The sequence below is a fragment of the Lepisosteus oculatus genome, unplaced genomic scaffold (genome assembly GCF_040954835.1).
Source record: "Lepisosteus oculatus isolate fLepOcu1 unplaced genomic scaffold, fLepOcu1.hap2 HAP2_SCAFFOLD_213, whole genome shotgun sequence".
NCBI lineage: Eukaryota > Metazoa > Chordata > Actinopteri > Semionotiformes > Lepisosteidae > Lepisosteus > Lepisosteus oculatus.
In genome coordinates, this window is record NW_027167753.1 from 102,501 (window position 1) to 119,402 (window position 16,902).

At 43.8% G+C, this 16,902-nt stretch overlaps 1 non-coding gene across 1 annotated transcript; it reads right to left on the reverse strand.

Annotated features, from left to right (window-relative positions):
• Positions 1 to 1,791: 1,791 nt before the first annotated feature.
• On the reverse strand, positions 1,792 to 1,873 carry trnas-aga (transfer RNA serine (anticodon AGA)). Its single transcript has one exon. It is a non-coding gene; the product is annotated as a tRNA-Ser (tRNA).
• Between the last annotated feature and the right edge of the window lie 15,029 nt (positions 1,874 to 16,902).

The following is a 16,902-nucleotide window of genomic DNA, read 5'->3' on the forward strand; positions in this document are numbered from 1 at the left end:
CTTGCGTATAACGCCGTTACGTGCCCAAGCGGTATTGTACATCATCCTAGCACTGCACCCCGGGGTGTACGGTATATGGGAACGAGCACACGCCACGAATCGTCTCGAATCACTCCCTACAGCTGTAAGGCGCCTTGAAGCGTGCACCCCCAACATTCTTCTTTGCGCATGTGTGAAAGGTAAACTCTTGAGCAGACTCTGAACCAGCTCTAAGGAAACTAATCCGATTAGACGTTACTTTGACTCATCTTTTTACGCTCAGTGCTGGATTACTCAAACTCCAGCTAGGGTTAGGGTTAGCATTCCCACGCTACTTAGACACTTTGTTTACGCTCAGTGCTGGATTTTGGGAACTTCAGGATGAGTGGGAATTTTCTCCTATCTGTCAATTCTGTTTTGTTTTGGAGACTCTTGGCTGCCTATGTTGTACAGTGCAGCGTGAAGGAAACATTTTCCAAAACTGTGTCAGCTCAAAAGTTGTAAGAAAACCTCTCCAGCTGCTTTAACTCTCTTCATTTTTGTCATTTAATGTGACACTCGATGTATAACTGGAGCCTCACATATGCAAATGGTGAGGCTCCAGTTCGACACCCAGTTCGACACCACTTTACAGTATATGACAAAAGCATGGCAGACTGTGCCGGACCGGCAGATAACTTCCGCTTATTTTTACCATATTAAACATTGGAAATCCTCCCACTTGTATTTGTGACACTTGATTTTGGCTCCACCTAAGACACTCTTAAATCTTCAAACACTTTTCTCTTCTCCCGCAACACTCTTGTCTGTCGGCACTATGTGGCAGCGTTGCATGACAACCCCTCTCACCACGGAAAGGAACCTAACAGCTTTGGTAAGAGAGGAGAAAAGGACCTGGCCAGTACGGGGCTCGAGCCCGTGACCTTGGCATTATTAGCACCACGCTTGAACCAACTGAGCTAACCGGCCTCACAACAGTGCTCCTCTCTGTGCTGCAAAAAATCGAACTCAGGGAATTTCTTTTGTCCTCCTTTGAATAGAAAGCCGTGTAATTCAGTGTACGGGCTTTCTCGTGCAGTTTCATGGTTCTTGTAACCCAAATCCTACACTGGCCTGAAGTGCCCCCCCATTTCACAGCATTTTTCAGCTGATTTAAAATGTACCTAAAGGAGAAGCATTATTGAAGACCATCAATTACCAAGAGCTTTTGTCAAAGGTTTTGGTGGTCATTTTGAATGACCACAGAGCGCTGTGACCTCGGTTTTACATCTCATCCAAAAGACAGCGCCCTTTTACAACACAGCATCTCCGTCACTATACTGGGGCATTGGGACCCGCACAGACCTCAGGGTGAGCGCCCCACCGCCGGCACCATTAACACCGCTTCCAGCTGGAAGCTTTGTTTTTCCCTGTAGCTCACCCTCATCCGGGTACTGACCTGGCTCACACCTGCTTAGCTTCAGTGGGTTTTTTGAGTTGCGAGTTGCAAGGGGATGCAAGTGATGGAGCCGCTCGCTGCAAAAGCCACTGCATTGGCCGGGAATCGAACCCGAGCCTCCCGCGGGGCAGGCAAGAATTCAACCACTGAACCACCAATGCTCAGTGCCTGGGCCTTCAAAAAAGACGCTTTTTTGGTGCTCTGTGCAAAAAGCGTCGACATCTGCTTCCAGCTGCAAAATGCCATTCGCAGACGCTGAAGAATTTATTTCCAAGGCAGCGGGTACAAGCGATTTGGCGTTTTAAAACCACCAGGAACAGCAAAGACGCACGTTTCTTTGCTTGCGCCGGAACACAACGACAGGAGGTGGACAACGTAGTCGGCAGGATTCGAACCTGCGCGGGGAGACCCCAATTGATTTCTAGTCCATCGCCTTAACCACTCGGCCACGACTACAGCAAGCCCCGCCGCGGCTGCGTTTTTGATACAATCTTACCTGGCTCGCGAGGCGCCGGCGGAAGCCTATTTCAAAGTCGTTCTCCGTTTCAAAAAAACATTTCCAAAATACAAGCCTTGCAGACAGACACGCCTCAGAGGACTTAAGGGTGGCTTCATGTCGGAATGATAAAGTCTCCCCGTCCGGACATGAAAATGCCACTTTGTTACACACAAAAAAAGAATCAACAACAGAGAAATGCCCACAAGCATTTGAAAAGCCGCACCACGTCGCACTTGAAATAGCTCTTACATTAGTGGTAGACGCAGGAATCGCCTTTTTATTTACGCTCTTACCAACGCGATGGAAAGCAAAACAAAGCAAAGCAGAGCAAAACAAAACGAACAAACGAAAACCCTCACGTCCCGCACTTGCATATAACGCCGTTACGTGCCCAAGCGGTATTGTACGTCATCTTAGCACTGCACCCCGGGGCGTACGGTATATGGGAACGAGCACACGCCACGAATCATCTCGAATCGCTCCCTATAGCTGTAAGGCGCCTTGTAGCGTGCACCCCCAACATTCTTCTTTGCGCATCTGTGAAAGGTACACTCTTGAGCAAACTCTGAACCAGCTCTAAGGAAACTAATCCGATTAAACGTTACTTTGACTCATCCTTTAAGGGACCCTTGTTAATTGGAGAAATCAATGATTTCTAATGAATTCTGTATGCGTTAAAAGTCAGCTATACACAGTATAGCTGCTCATGATGTTTCCCGAGCCGAAACACAGTGCGTTTTTCCAAGCCATCTGACAAAGCCCGCCCACTGAAAACTGCAGCAGATCGTGTAAAGACGTTCAACTTTGTAACTACTGCACGCACAGGAAGTAGAATAAATTCCTCTTTTCAAACTGTCAAAGGTTTGCTTTGCGAACCCTGCAGGACATCGCACAATCTCTTTTGAACGGGGACAAACGATTTCTTATGGGGCGCAGTAAGTACAGACGTTTAAAAAGCTCCACTCATGCCGACGATGCAGCATGAAGGAGCGCAACCTAACGTTTGACAGACAAAAACCGGGCGCCGCTACGAGCAATATGAAATCAAACTGACAGCACAGGGCGTTTCCCGCTGACTCAAAAGTGATCTCGACAGACGCTGTTCTCTGCATAAAGCCGAAAGAGCTAAAGAGCGTTTCTGTTGAGACGTAACAAGTTCGTTTCTTTCTACCATGATGTCACCACGACAAAATCTGTCTTTAAACACCTTGCTCTCGCTTTCGCTTTCGCCGATTGTATTGCAAGCCCGCGGAAGCTGGTGTAGTGTGCTCTCACGAGGCACCAGTTCTGTAGAGTTTGGGCATTTACGGGGACAATTATTAATTGTAGCCAAAAATTATTTTTGTGTAAGTCACAAAAATAATTATTTTAATGGCTTTAGAATCCAACTATGCGATATAACTCAAACAACGCACACACACAGGTACTAATACACGAGGATACATTTATTAATACATAGAATATGCATGTAAACCTAACAGATCTTATCGAGAGGGTTATCAGAATACAAAAGGTATATATTCATTCAGTTACAAAGAGTTACATATATCAAGAGGACATACGTTCAGTATATCATTCATCTAGACCGTTTCATAATTGAACTTGATTACAACTTCTACATTAGATACTCAAAACAAGTACATAACTCTTAGGAATTAAACTGATATCAACTGGTTGGGATAACAATGGAATTCTCGAGCTGTAATGCAGTGAAGTTGAATACTCATCCAATCTCTCGGGATTCAGATCTCCTGTGGGCACAAAGGAACAGTTGCAGGCTGTTGCTGTCCAATCCGCACTCTCTGGCTAGGTGCCAGGCTGTGCTGTGCTGCTTGCGACGGTGCGCTGCTGATGCTCACTGACCGGCTAGTTAGTGTTGGCTTTAACTAGCAAAGTTTGTGCACAGGAGAAAAGATGACTGTGGGTCCCAGCAGGTCAGGAAGAGGACCGATTCGTTCCTGATGAAGCGCTTGTTCTGAATAGTGATTCAGCTGTCCACAGTTCTGACCTGTTCATGAGGTTTGCTGCTGATGCTAACCTCGGGTGGATCCTCTGGTTACTCGTGGCAACCTCCGCTCTCGACTTTTAGAACAGAGGAAAGTACTGGCACTCAGACGCACTGGCCGTTCCGTGGTTGTCCGGGCTGAGTCTCAGGATGGTCAAGAGGCGCGCTGTGAGAATGTCCTGCCCTTGGGAGCCTTCTGCTCCTGGGCCGTCCTGCCATGGATTTGTCTTGCACCCCTGGAATTCTCCTTAGAATTCTCCTACTGGAATAGTCCTACTAGTTCTCCTTCTCCAGGCTCTCTGTTGCCTGTTTTTACCTGGAGGAACTTCAGCTTGTCATTGGCTGAAAGTTTAATGGGCATCAGAGTCCCACATGGGTTACATGGCCCTACCAATCCCTGACTGGTTGATCAAGGTGAGATATGAGTCACTTACTCCTGACACCTAGGAATGCAATCCAGATGTCCATCTGGCACTCCCTAGACAGATAGGCGCCAATGGATGACCATTGATCATGATAGCCAGGCTCAGCTAAGTGCATCCCCATTTGGGAGCTGTCCCTTATCAAAAGAAAACATCTTTAAATCAGCCTGCATGAATAGTTTCTCTGTGGTGCAGCCACAGAGATGAAGAGAGAGATGGGGCCTCATTTGGGAAAGCACAGCAACACTTAATTCTGTCTTATTAACAAGCATTGCCTCTACATATCCCCCCTTTTTGAAGGTCACGAGGTCCTGAGGCGTTGTTGCCTTCAAAACAAAACAGAGTTAAGTGATGTCCCTTGTCATTAGAACATTAACCTTAAATGTCCACATTACTCCTCGAGAATTCATACCGGAACCAGCATTGGGAACAAACAGGATGAATAACATCTGGAGTATGTATAAACAAGGTAGGAGACATCATCTCAGTCTAGGCATTACAAATCAGGAAGTTCACTGTCAGTATCTGATACCTCTGTAGGCAGATATTTGGGGAAGAGGTAACTTCCTTTCTTTTGAAATGCTACCTTTGACTCATTCGTGCTACCCGGAGTACATCTTGATGTAAGAGTACAGCATTCAGAGTACATTGTCAGTCATGATCCAGCTTCCCAGCACCAGTGTTACAATAACACCGGTTCCTGTTCCCAGCCCCCCTGATGAACCATGACACCTGTGTTGGGCACCTGCCAGGGTGGTTTGGAGGTTTGTTCCATTAAAGCAAACTAACTACCTGTACATCTTCAGGGCTTACTGTTTCTTGGATTTCTATCCAATTCAATAGTGTGGCACCTGAAGGCATCCACGACCTCAAGTTTGGTCTTATGTTGTCTGGTTGCAGACCGTACAGTGTTAAGTTACCATGCTGTACTATGGCCTCCTTGGGAACTTGCAGGAAACTGTTGGTTAGGTAGCTGCATTGTGGTAGCTGTATCATGCCTGTCACAAGTTATAGTGACAGTTAAATGTGGTGTGCTGACCAGCCATTTACTTCCCATCTGCTCTTCATGGGGTTCATTAACCTCCCTCTGCTCGTTAGTAGCTTTACACCCTTCATTGGTGGATCAGTTAGACACAGCCAATGGATAGCTTTGGTAGCCATACCCATCTCAAGATTTGGAACCGAATTCAATCTTGGATTGCCTTCTGGGTGAGCTATGAGCAATGGGTTTAATGTCACATACTCCTCTACTGAGAAGAGTGAAATCAAGTGGGTTAGGATTTGTGCTATGGCTAGACTGGCTACAGTGGCACTAAGCTCCCTTAACAGGTCTTGTGTCAACATTCTGGCCTGTTGCACACAAGCATAAACCCACTGTATAACACCAACAATCATGTCCACTAGGTGGGGGATAAGATTCAACCCTGTTGCATAGGAAGTTGCCTGTAGGGTTTTCCCTAAGCTTTCCAACTTTTGCTGCTGTTGATACAGTCTGTCACTACCCTCTGGCACCTCTGACACCTGCCTTCTTGGGGCAGTCAGGGTGAGAGTGCCAGTAGCACACAAACCTACCAGAAATAGCAAACACACAACAGTGGCGGCAGCAATCAGTCCTCCCAAAAGTCTTTTCGGGTGGCTGATCCCAGTCATCTCCTTCTGAGTGACTGTCCCCTTTCTAAGCTGGCGCAGCATGTACATGGTCTCTTTCTCAGTATGCCATGTGGCATCTTGGGCACCAACATCCTGGAAATCTGAGGAGATCTGACGCAGCTGCTGATGCTGCTCCTCCATTTCCAGGACATCTGCTTTTTCGATTTGTTCATGCCTGTGCTCTAGGAACCCTGCAGGGGGTGGTGCAGCGGTGGAGCATGCCTGACCCTTGGCTTAGTGGTTATCTGGAGCACCTGAGGGATCTGGGATTGTTACTCCATTCTCACTGTTCAGGTCCACCCTGCACACTTCCTGATTGAGGAATCCCTCTATCGGCATGTTTACAATCGTTCGCTGGACGTGGGTGTAGGACACCTGCTCGCTCCCCCCTTCCCTCTCTAGGGGTTCAGGGAGCTGCCCCAGCACTGGGATAGCTAGTTCACTGTCTTCGAACTCACCATCACCCACCAGGCCCATGTCAGTGCAGGCGGGGATTCTGACACCCCCCTTTTCCATGTTCTGCACTAACAGTCGGGTGGCTTGCCCATCCAGCTCCAGTCTGGCTGAACCACTGTTGGTCAGACTCAGACTGACAAACTGAGCTGGTGGCTGTAAGAAAACCGGCTTGGCTTTCATTCCCTGTCCCTTCTGGGGGACTGGGTGTATTGGCAACCCTGCCGTTGAGGCAGGAACAATCAGGTCAATCTCACTCAATACCTGGTAGTTGTGAGAAATAATGTTACCTGACTGCAGGTTCCCTGGGTCACAGCAGAGGGAATCTCTGTGAATCTCTCTCAAATTCCTCAAATTATCATATTCCCGCCCCTTATGCAAAACCAAATCCTCCTCCCATCCCAGTTTATCCTCGTTATTATAAACAAAATCCACCTAAATTTTCAACATAAAGCATTACACAAAATCAATACCTCAACACGCCATACTCAACAACGATAATTCACCAACAGCCAGAACATGTAACTCCACATTCTCAAATAGACCTCATTTCTATAGCCCCACCCCTTATGCAAAACCAACATCCCTCCCCTGTTCTCTCTATCTGCTGGCGTTTGTAATCGTTTTTATTTTCAAATAAATTTTAGCAAAGTCATGTATTTTAAAAATATTAAGATTTCTATATTTATGTCTTTATTTTGTGGTTTCATTAGTAACAAAGGCTAAACTTTCTTGGAAAAATGTATTTTATGTAAACCATGTTTGCTATTAATTCATTTATGGCTAGAATATGTTCATAGTCTTTCAATGAAAGGAGGGTTCCTTTCGCCATAGTCAGGTTGACATTAGAAGCTGGCCACGCCCGGACTGTTACACCAAAGCATTAGCATGTTAAAGCGATTTCATTGAGGAGTCTAGCTTTCTTAACTAGTAAGTACTGTACTTCCTTGGTTTTTGAGGGGGGGAGGTGTCTTTTGCTGGAAATCTCGCCCCCTTCTACTTTGAAAATACTTGTGAAACCGGTTTAATTCGCCACAGCCAGAACTCCCGCAGAGAGGGGGGTTGTATGCAGCGTATCGGTATACAGTAGATGGGAAAGCCAGAGCCGACTGCTACGCCGCCCACGTGTTATGCTCTTCGTTTATGTCTAAACCGGAACACATCATTATATCTCATTTTGTAGTTCTTAAAAAAAAAATCGTTTGCCCAGTCAAACAGTATTGTTGTTATTGTTTTTAACCTGTAAAGTGCTTTGAGGAGCCACCTTTAAAGGCGCCATATACAATAAAGTTCATTATTATTACTATTGTTAATTTGCTGGACAGAGAGGTGAACATTATTACACAGAAGACAAAGATAGCGATTTACGTTGCATTGTGCATTGTGCTGCTGTAATACAGTTTTAAATAATTAAAAGTCTAAACAGTATCAGCTTTATTTATGGGTTTTAAATAACGGCGATTTAAACGCGATTTAAATCAATATAAATGTTTATATTGTAACGCATAGGTGACTATTCATTGTTATTAAAATGACTTAAATTCGATCATGTTGTGATTAGAAATATACATTTGTTTGGTGCGAGTGAAGTTTTATTTAATCTCTGAGCCATATTGATTCTTATGGAAGCCAATTTCCGCCAGGGAGTAAAAAAAAAAAACACACTATGGTATTCTCTCCGATGCAGTGCAGTTAAAAACATATCTCTGATGCTGTTCCTAAATGAATATCGTTTATGACCATCAGACGCTTTATGCTCCTTTTCTTTTTAACAGTAGATTGAACAGGGAGAGGCATTTCATGATGTACTTTTAACTGATGAAACAACAGTGTCTCTGGAACAGTTTTCAACCACGTTGTTTTATAAAAAGGGGAGATATGTGAACAAGCAAAACCCAAAACAAACATGTACACCATACGTACGCGTACGCGTACGCGTACGCGTTACTGAAGCTAAAAGTTTAGCCTTTTCACTAATGTAACCACTAAATAAAGACATATAGAAATCCCTACATTACAGACTGTATATGGCTAGTATTGGTAGTTTAAAGAAAAAATACAGACCAGTATTCCACTTTCTCCCTAAACATTCTGACCATGTTACTCTTTACTGTTACTGACCATATTAAGTTTAAGTGCCTGTGGGCACTTTTCCTGTCCGTGGGAGGTGGACCGTCTTTCATTAGAAGGTTAGTCTGTTCTACTCTGAGAATGTAGCGGGGGTGGAAAGTGCCCGCGGTCATTTAATTAGTATTAAAATTCGCACTGATTCCCTTGCGAAGATACGGACATAGGAATATTTGTGTGTGGTCAAAAAAATGGCATAAAAACAACAAAGTGAAGGCTGTGAAAACATTCACAATGTACTTTATACACAAAGCAAGTGTTCTCATAACTTTAGGAGGTTTCGTGAAAATGCTACAGGCGTGCCAAAATCGTTTTTTTTAAATTCAAGGTGACTTTACCGCTGTTTTCATTTTCAGATTGTGAATCAAAAAAGGCATTTAATTAAACGCACGATTGCGATTTTAATCAATTACTGTATTGATTGAAAGATACATTCTGTACAGATACAGTACAGTCACATTCTCCTGTCGTCCAGTGGTGTAAAACGAATTAGCAGGTGCTTGAGATAACATCCCACTGAGTGGAATGTTCTCATTTGTTCTCAAGTGTAAAAAGAGGTAATAATTCCGTGTCGCATTAACTAACCTCTTCAGTTTATTCCGCCAGACAGTACATTATTATAATTATATCATTATTAAGTTGTTTAGATACGCAATTCCATATTATATTCCCTGTTAATCAAATTCTAAAAGTATGCATTTGTTAGATAACAAGCGAATTCACAGAAAAGGTTAAATACTATCACTTTTCACAAAGTATATAATCCTAATATGGTCAGAAGGAGCACGTAAAAATGTTTCCCAAATAACAACATGTAAGACTTTGATGCTTAAAATGTTTAGGGAGAAATGGAATACTGGTGTGTATTTTTTCTTTAAACTACCAAGACTGGCAATATACAGTACAGTTTACATACATTAATATGTTTATATTCCTAAATTAAAATCGTTTATGAGCATGTGAAAGGCATGGTGAATCGGAGATTCTCAAGAATTACATTGTATGATTAGAAATGAATGCGTGATCGGATCAACTAAATGCTGTGGTGTTACTTTTTGTCAATGAAAAAATAAACTATTTTCGTTTACAAAGACGGTTACAAAGAATGTGGACCAGGGTAATACTTTGAGCTTACAGCTTGTCCAAGGTCATTCATTATTAATACTCTTAGTAATATCTTCAGTAAAGACTTTGATGCATAAAATATTCCTGCATAATTAAAATATTTATGATAAAGGTGGTAGGTTGTGTACTTTTGTCCAACAGAACAATCTTGCTTTTATAAAATATACCGCCTTTTTAATGTTTAATGATTAACATGCTGTAATACACTGTTTAAATTTAAAGTCTAAAGAGTATACACCTTAAATTCTTAATTGAATAAAGATTGTCCCTCAGCAGTGATCAGGATTCAAAACCGACGTTTTCTGCTGACAGCTCAAATGCTGTACAGGAGAGGTTAACCTTTATTAGCTCCACCTGGCGATTTTACAAGGTGATTCCGGATACTATTAACATAATCTAATTTGCGTCCGGTATGATGCGGTATACTGCGACACGCCCACCGTGTTATACCGCAGCATACCCCGCTTGTTTTGAATGGCTGCATATGTATATAGACTCTATATATACATTTGGTGCATGCCACAATTTTGGATGGTGGTGGAGGAATAGGGATTTTCTCAACACAGCAGGGACTCCAGTTAAGAATGCTGGGTTTATCTCTGAACTGTTAGAAGCTTTGCAGCTACTGACTGAAGTAGCTGTGGTAATGTGTAAATCACATAATAAAGAAATGTTTCCAGTAACTCGAGGGAACAACTTTGCAGATGCAACTGTCAGGTGAGCAATACTTGTAGAACAGTAGTCTGAGACCTCTGTGAAGCAGAGAAATGGACATGGTTAGAAAAGATTGTGGGGCTGCATGATGATGGGGTGTGGAGCTGACAGCACACCAGACGCCCTGCATGCCCTCACAGCCTAATGCCCTTTATAGCCCGACAAATGCACTCTGTTGGACACCCAGGTGGGAGTCAAATGGTGTGCCGGTTACCCAAAACTGGGTGAGAACCGGGTTTGAAGCCGTAACCACTTATGTGGTATCTGGATGTAATGTTTATCAAAGGAACTCAACGACAGTTCAGGTGCGGGTGCAACAGCTCAAAAGGCCTGCTACTGAGGAACCTTTCAAACCTGGGAAATTGAAAATTGTAAAGGGAAACCTGGGCTCTTATAATCTGTTTTCCTGGTGGGTTGCTGCCACTGCCTCTGTGTCTACCAAACACTTGATAACAGAGATAAGCCCTCGGTGGGCACTGCCCTGCCCCTTGTATTATGATCAAGGAACACACTTCACAGGGAAGGTGTGTCAGGCTGTGGCTGCATTGTTCGGAGTGAGATGGACTGAGATCACCCTCAGTCTGCTGGAACAGTGGAATGAAGGAACAGATCTCTGAAAGATCGACTAGACATCAGACTGAAGGAACGCCATGGGATGCGGGCTGGATCAAACAGAACTGTGTAACAGCCTGTTTGATATCATCACGGGCCAATCAATGAAACTTCCTGGAGGGATGAATTTAGCTGGAGGAATGGATTGTTGAATTTGCTAATTCTCTATTGTAGTATTGTAGGTTGCTAGGACTTAGCAAAGCACATCTATGATGAAGAAAAATATATATCATAATTATAATCCAGATGATTGGGGCATTGGTACATGGCTACAGTCTGTGCTAGGAACATGGAGAGGGTCTCTGGTTCAATACATATTTGTGGGTCTGGTATTATTCGTTATGATCATATCGTTAATATCCTGTTTGAAAAACATGTGGACTAAAGCTGCTGCTTCTGTGCTAATTGTACACCCTGAAGGGATCATGAAGGTCAAAAAATGATTTCATGGGAAAGGTTCTCTTATCTAGTGGCAGAACCTGATGGGTAGAACAATATAGCTTTAAGGGGGGTTACCCTTGGGAGTGATTCCCCTAGATGCAAATGATTATTGTGGTTTGTTTGCTCATAATAAGATGTTTTGCAGGAACGGAACAAAGAGAAATTTTACAACTTCAGCTAGAATTGTTCTGCAAAACGTCACAGCTGAGGCAGGGGAACAATGTGTAGATTTTTCTAAGAGTTATTACCCAGTTGTTGACCAATCTGTTGACCAATGTTGACCAAAAAAGCCTAAGATTATGCTGGGCTCCAGCCCACAGGGATTTACCTGTGCTGTAAGAACTAATGAGTGAATAAGGAGACTGGATTCTGGTGAAAGACTTCAGGAAAAAGAAATGGTGTTCACTCAGGTGGAGGGGGCTGTACCAGGTGCTGCTGACCACTGCCACTGCTGTGAAGGTCACAGAAATGGTGCCCTGGATTCATGCTTCCCACTGTAAAAAGGTCACAAACGAACTGAGCAAAGCGCAGGAGTGATGTCTCCACAAGGACAGATGGGGATAACCTGCGTGGGACTGATGTGCACAGCCTTTTTCCTTTTTATGTAGAAGCCTGTCACCACCCCAAAAGAGGAAGAATCTAAACACGAAGCCTCTTTGTATACAAACTGGCTGAATGAAACTGATAATGAGGGGGATATGAGTAATTTGTGGTATAAATTTATAAATCATACTGTAAAGTTAAAGAAATTTAATGCATCTTGTTATATATGTGGTTTAATGCCTCATTCTACAGCCTCACCCATGCGACTTTTTATGAAATGTACTCTTTTATTAATATCACGTTAGAAGGCTTAGACGCTATCAAACAAGAATTAAGGGGAGTTAGATTAATGGTACTTCAGAACAGGTTCGTGCTGGACCTTCAAAATGCAGCATCTGGAGGAGTCTATGCTTTAGTAGGAGACTCCTGTTGTACATATATTCCAGCTAATGACGATGATTACGGAAATATTACGCTCGCTATTCAGCATTTGAAAGAACTAAAAGACATGGTGAATAAAGAGAGAGGCATAAAAGATACACTGGCTTTTCTCTCCTGGTTAGAATCACTGTTTGGGCCAGGGGGAATGTTTTTCTTTTAAGTTACTAACACCGATTATAGGGGCTGTGATACTTGTCTTCCTGTTTTTATGTTGCTGTATGACATGTATTATTCCAATGCTTCGAAATATGGAAATATGGTACCTAGGGGGATAAACTGTTCATCCTTCCAGTCTGGAGAATTGGCAGCTGTCTGACGTCAGTAAGTGATCCTTAAAAAATTAATAGTTCCATGACAGTGTGCATCACCAGAAAATCAATTTCAATGCATTAAAACTCTTGTTATCCTTCTGATCATTGAAGTGTCATTGCCCCAGCACTGTATACTCTTACTTTTGACGCCTGTCTGAAGTTGGATCCATTTCTAAGAATGGTGACTCACATATCCTCATGCTCAACTTTGGCTCAACCACACAAACTATGAAGTTAATCATCTGCTTTTGCTCCAAGATTTGTGTTACTAGGCTCTCTCCTGGGGATCCTCGTGTTCAAACATTGCCCTTATTGTGGATGATCCATGACAGAATTCAGGGAATTCAGAATTCTGATACCTCAGCTCAGATTCTGACTGGGCAGACTGTCATTGCCTGGTGTGAATGTGTGCATATCTGTTTTTGTGCATGTTCTGTGGCCTGTTGTACAGTACATCACAAATGAAAGGGAAATGGAAAACTAAAATAAGACTCAAGTGTTTTATCTTTCATTAACAGTGTTTCATTAGTATCTATGCTAGATCCTGTCATCCACTGCTTACCACGACAGGCTCTAGCACGGGATAGCAGCTAATACATTTAACAATCTCACTGCACAATGTTGTATATTCAAGGGCTGATCTTCTGTACTTTTTCTTTCACTTTTCATTTCCTGGAAACTCAGTCCTGCCAGGAATAATCTGAGAACATAATCAATCTGAGTGAAATTCTAAGCAGAGGAAGATTGTTTTACAGAGTCAATAAGGTCTAATTCAAGGTCATCAGCACTAACAAGATTCTCTCTGGAGACAGGCGATAAGAAAATTGAAAGTGTGTATTGTTACACAACAGCAGAGACTATGAGTTATGCTATCATGAGAGTGGTGATGGATTTTTTTCATCGCTTAGTTTTGCAGGTTCTGTACATTTGAACATTCAAAGTGACTAAAGTAAAGGAGTTTTCCCTTTTTACCACATAATTCCCAAAGATCAACACTAATAGAAAGCCTAATTCCAGCCAAGATTCAATTACTGTCTCTCAGGCATCCCAGCAGTGGATTTCATGACTTCAGACAGCCATCTTTATCAGTGGAGAACTCAATACTCTGAGGTTTACTGGCAGAGTCTCACACTGGGTAATATGTTGGTAAATAATGTCCTATGGAATTCTACTATTGATAAATTCTACTATGGAACTGCGATGTGTCCTGAAAAAATCTTCTATGATAGTGGTACAGTCCATCACACCCCACCTACAGCCTTTAAAAGAGAAAAAAAAAACTGACAACAACAAAGTAAGTCTGGTGTAATCAACTAGGTCTTGCAAACATACTTAACCTCTTCCAGCTACCAACATTACAAATGCTGTTTACACATTAGATGGTTATTTTTTGGCTTCTGATATTATGGTGGAAAAAGAGCCCTGGAATCTTTGTAGAAGGACAAAAGACGGAAAGAACAGGCAGTGTAACCATGGCGAAGAGAAGGGAAATATTGGAGAGAGCTTTTTTCATACACTTTTTATCATTGTTTTTCCAGCCCAACAATGATCAACAAATATGGGCAGGCGTCCTGTGCCAAATCCAATCTACCTTTCTTCCAAGCATACAGGAATGTCAGTGAATTAAATATTGACATATGAAAATACCCAAAAATATGCAATCACACATATGCAGTTTGAGCAAACATAAGACAATACCCAAGTACCACAAACTACCAGGCATCATAAGCAGTTCAGGTGGGGAGCTGTGTCAGCATGCGTAGGCTGCAAAGGAACAAGTAATAGGTCTATTCCATGCTTAAAAGAGAAGAAAGAAAACACAACATTTCAGCCGTGGAGCCCTCACACCTGAAGAAGGCTCCACGGCCGAAACGTTGTGTTTTCTTTCTTCTCTTTTCATCTAGTGTCATTAGCCAGTTCCTGTCAAAATAAAATAGAAAAGGATAACATTCTAGAGAGAGTTTGAAATACCAAGGTACAATTTAAACCATATTTCTTCCACTACAACCACAATATTTTGGAGAGATCGCTGAGCCTAACTGTTCTGGCATGTCCGTTAGCCTCCGTCCTGCTTCAGCAATGAATGCAACGGGGCACATTCTGAGGGAGATGCGGTCAATCAGGTTGCAGGAAAACCATGCTATGCTTTTTTTTGAGATCCTGAAAAGGACAGAGGGGCCATGTATATGTGTGCAGCTGGATATGTTATTGCAGGTGGCGTAGCAAATTCTGCTGAAGCCCCACTGCCTGGTGTGGACGGTAGCTGTGCATGTTGCAGCAGAATTGTGCATGTGAGATCAAGGGGGCATGTCATGTGTTTGAGCACTTCACTCCCTTCCGGAAGCACGTGATTCCCTGAGTCCAAAAAATTTGTAAGTTCTTTGGATGACCTGTGGACCGATCTTTCACGATGAAGAATTCCTTAAGAAGAATAGATCTCGGCCCACCATCCCAATGCCTCCATCTGAAAACAGCAACCTCCCACTGCCCTTAGTCTGCAAGGCAGTCCTTTCAAGTGCGATGATGACGCCGGGACCTTCGTTGCCTATTGTACGAGCTGAACTTTTGTGCTCATCAATTCAAGGCTCTTTCCATCAACTCATCTTGTCTTTTGACGCTTCATGTTTTGTACTCCTTTGACTATCGGCATATCGGGTGACTGCAAACACTGAAGTTCTTGCTTACGGAGTGTGGAACAGTGTTTTCAAGTGATCGCTGTTCTGTCATGTTGACGCCGAGTGAATCTTTCTTTGGCAACATGGGCAGGCTGACAGCAGCGCGAGCTAAAGTAATGGCAAATTTCTTGACTTATTTCTGAATGTGAATGTTCTTTAGAAAAGGGATGCGGCGTTGCTTCTCCCCCATGTAAAGGTCACGCATTCCAGACGTGGTTATGAGCGAACAGTTGCCGCAAGTGTTTGAAAAGAGCAAGAGAGGAAGCAGCCCTGCCCCGTGTGAGGATCAAACTCAGGACCTTCAGACAATGAGACTGACGCGCTACCAACTACGCCAACGAGGCCAGCTGCAGTACACAGCTGGAAAGTTTGCCTCATATGGATTTCAGTCGCCCGTTCCCTAATCTTTAGACGCCCTCTGCTGGATGTTGCATTTGCCTTTTGATCTCACCGATACTTTTTTGGTCTGTTTCTGTTGCGAGTCCGTTTTTCAGATCTCACCTAGCACAAGTCTCTCTGGCTGAAGTGGCCTCTCTGCTTCAGCATCGTGCCCTCACTCAGCCATTAAAAACGTCACTCGGACTTCTGACATGCTGACATGAAATGTCAAGAGAGAGTGGCGGAGACGCTTAAGGCAGAGAGAAGATGAAGAGGGGGCGTGGCTGCAAAATGATTGACAGCTGCATGACGCTCTCCATGCAAGGCGTGACCACAGGCTAAAGGACACCTTTCGGCACATCAAGCTCTAAGCACACACCTGGAGGACGTGGGAAATGATCCCGTTATCTCTCGCATGCAAAGCGAGCGCTGTACCATGCAAGCTAACCCCCCTCGCTGGGGTTATGCCTCGGTGTCACCTAGTGCCGCTTGTTCCCCTCTTACCGGGTGCAGTTCACTGCCCTTCGTCTGCAAGGCAGTCGTGTAATTGCAGCTTTCTTGACTTATTGATGAAGGTCTGACTGGACGAGCGAATGACGCCTCTCCCCCGTCCTCAAGCTCGCTGACAGAATAAAATGGAAAGTGCTGCCGTGGCTCATTGGTTTAGGGGTATGAGTCTCGCTTAGGGTGCGGGAGGTCCTGGGTTCAACTCCTGGATGAGCCCTTGTGTGTTCTTTTTGTCCTCGTCCACAAGACTGGGAACTGCATGGGCGAATGTGAAGAAGATCCTTCTCGAACGTGCAAAACGTGCGAGAAGAGGGGGCGCTTGTTTCCAGCCAAAACTTCTCGCGTGTGAGACGAGCTGACCATCGCTGCAGGAGGTGGGAGGGTCACTCTGGTAGACAGAGCTGACCTTCGGCAATAGGATTTATACTCTCCAAGATGATATTTGCACTTTCTGGAGAGGCGATTTTCTCCACTTCAGTAGCCAGATTTCGTCGATTGCGTGGAGAGGGCTGTAGAATGTGGCAGCGCCTTTCCTGCTCCGTCCATGACAGGCGTGCTGGTCTCTGGAGAGAGAGCACGGTC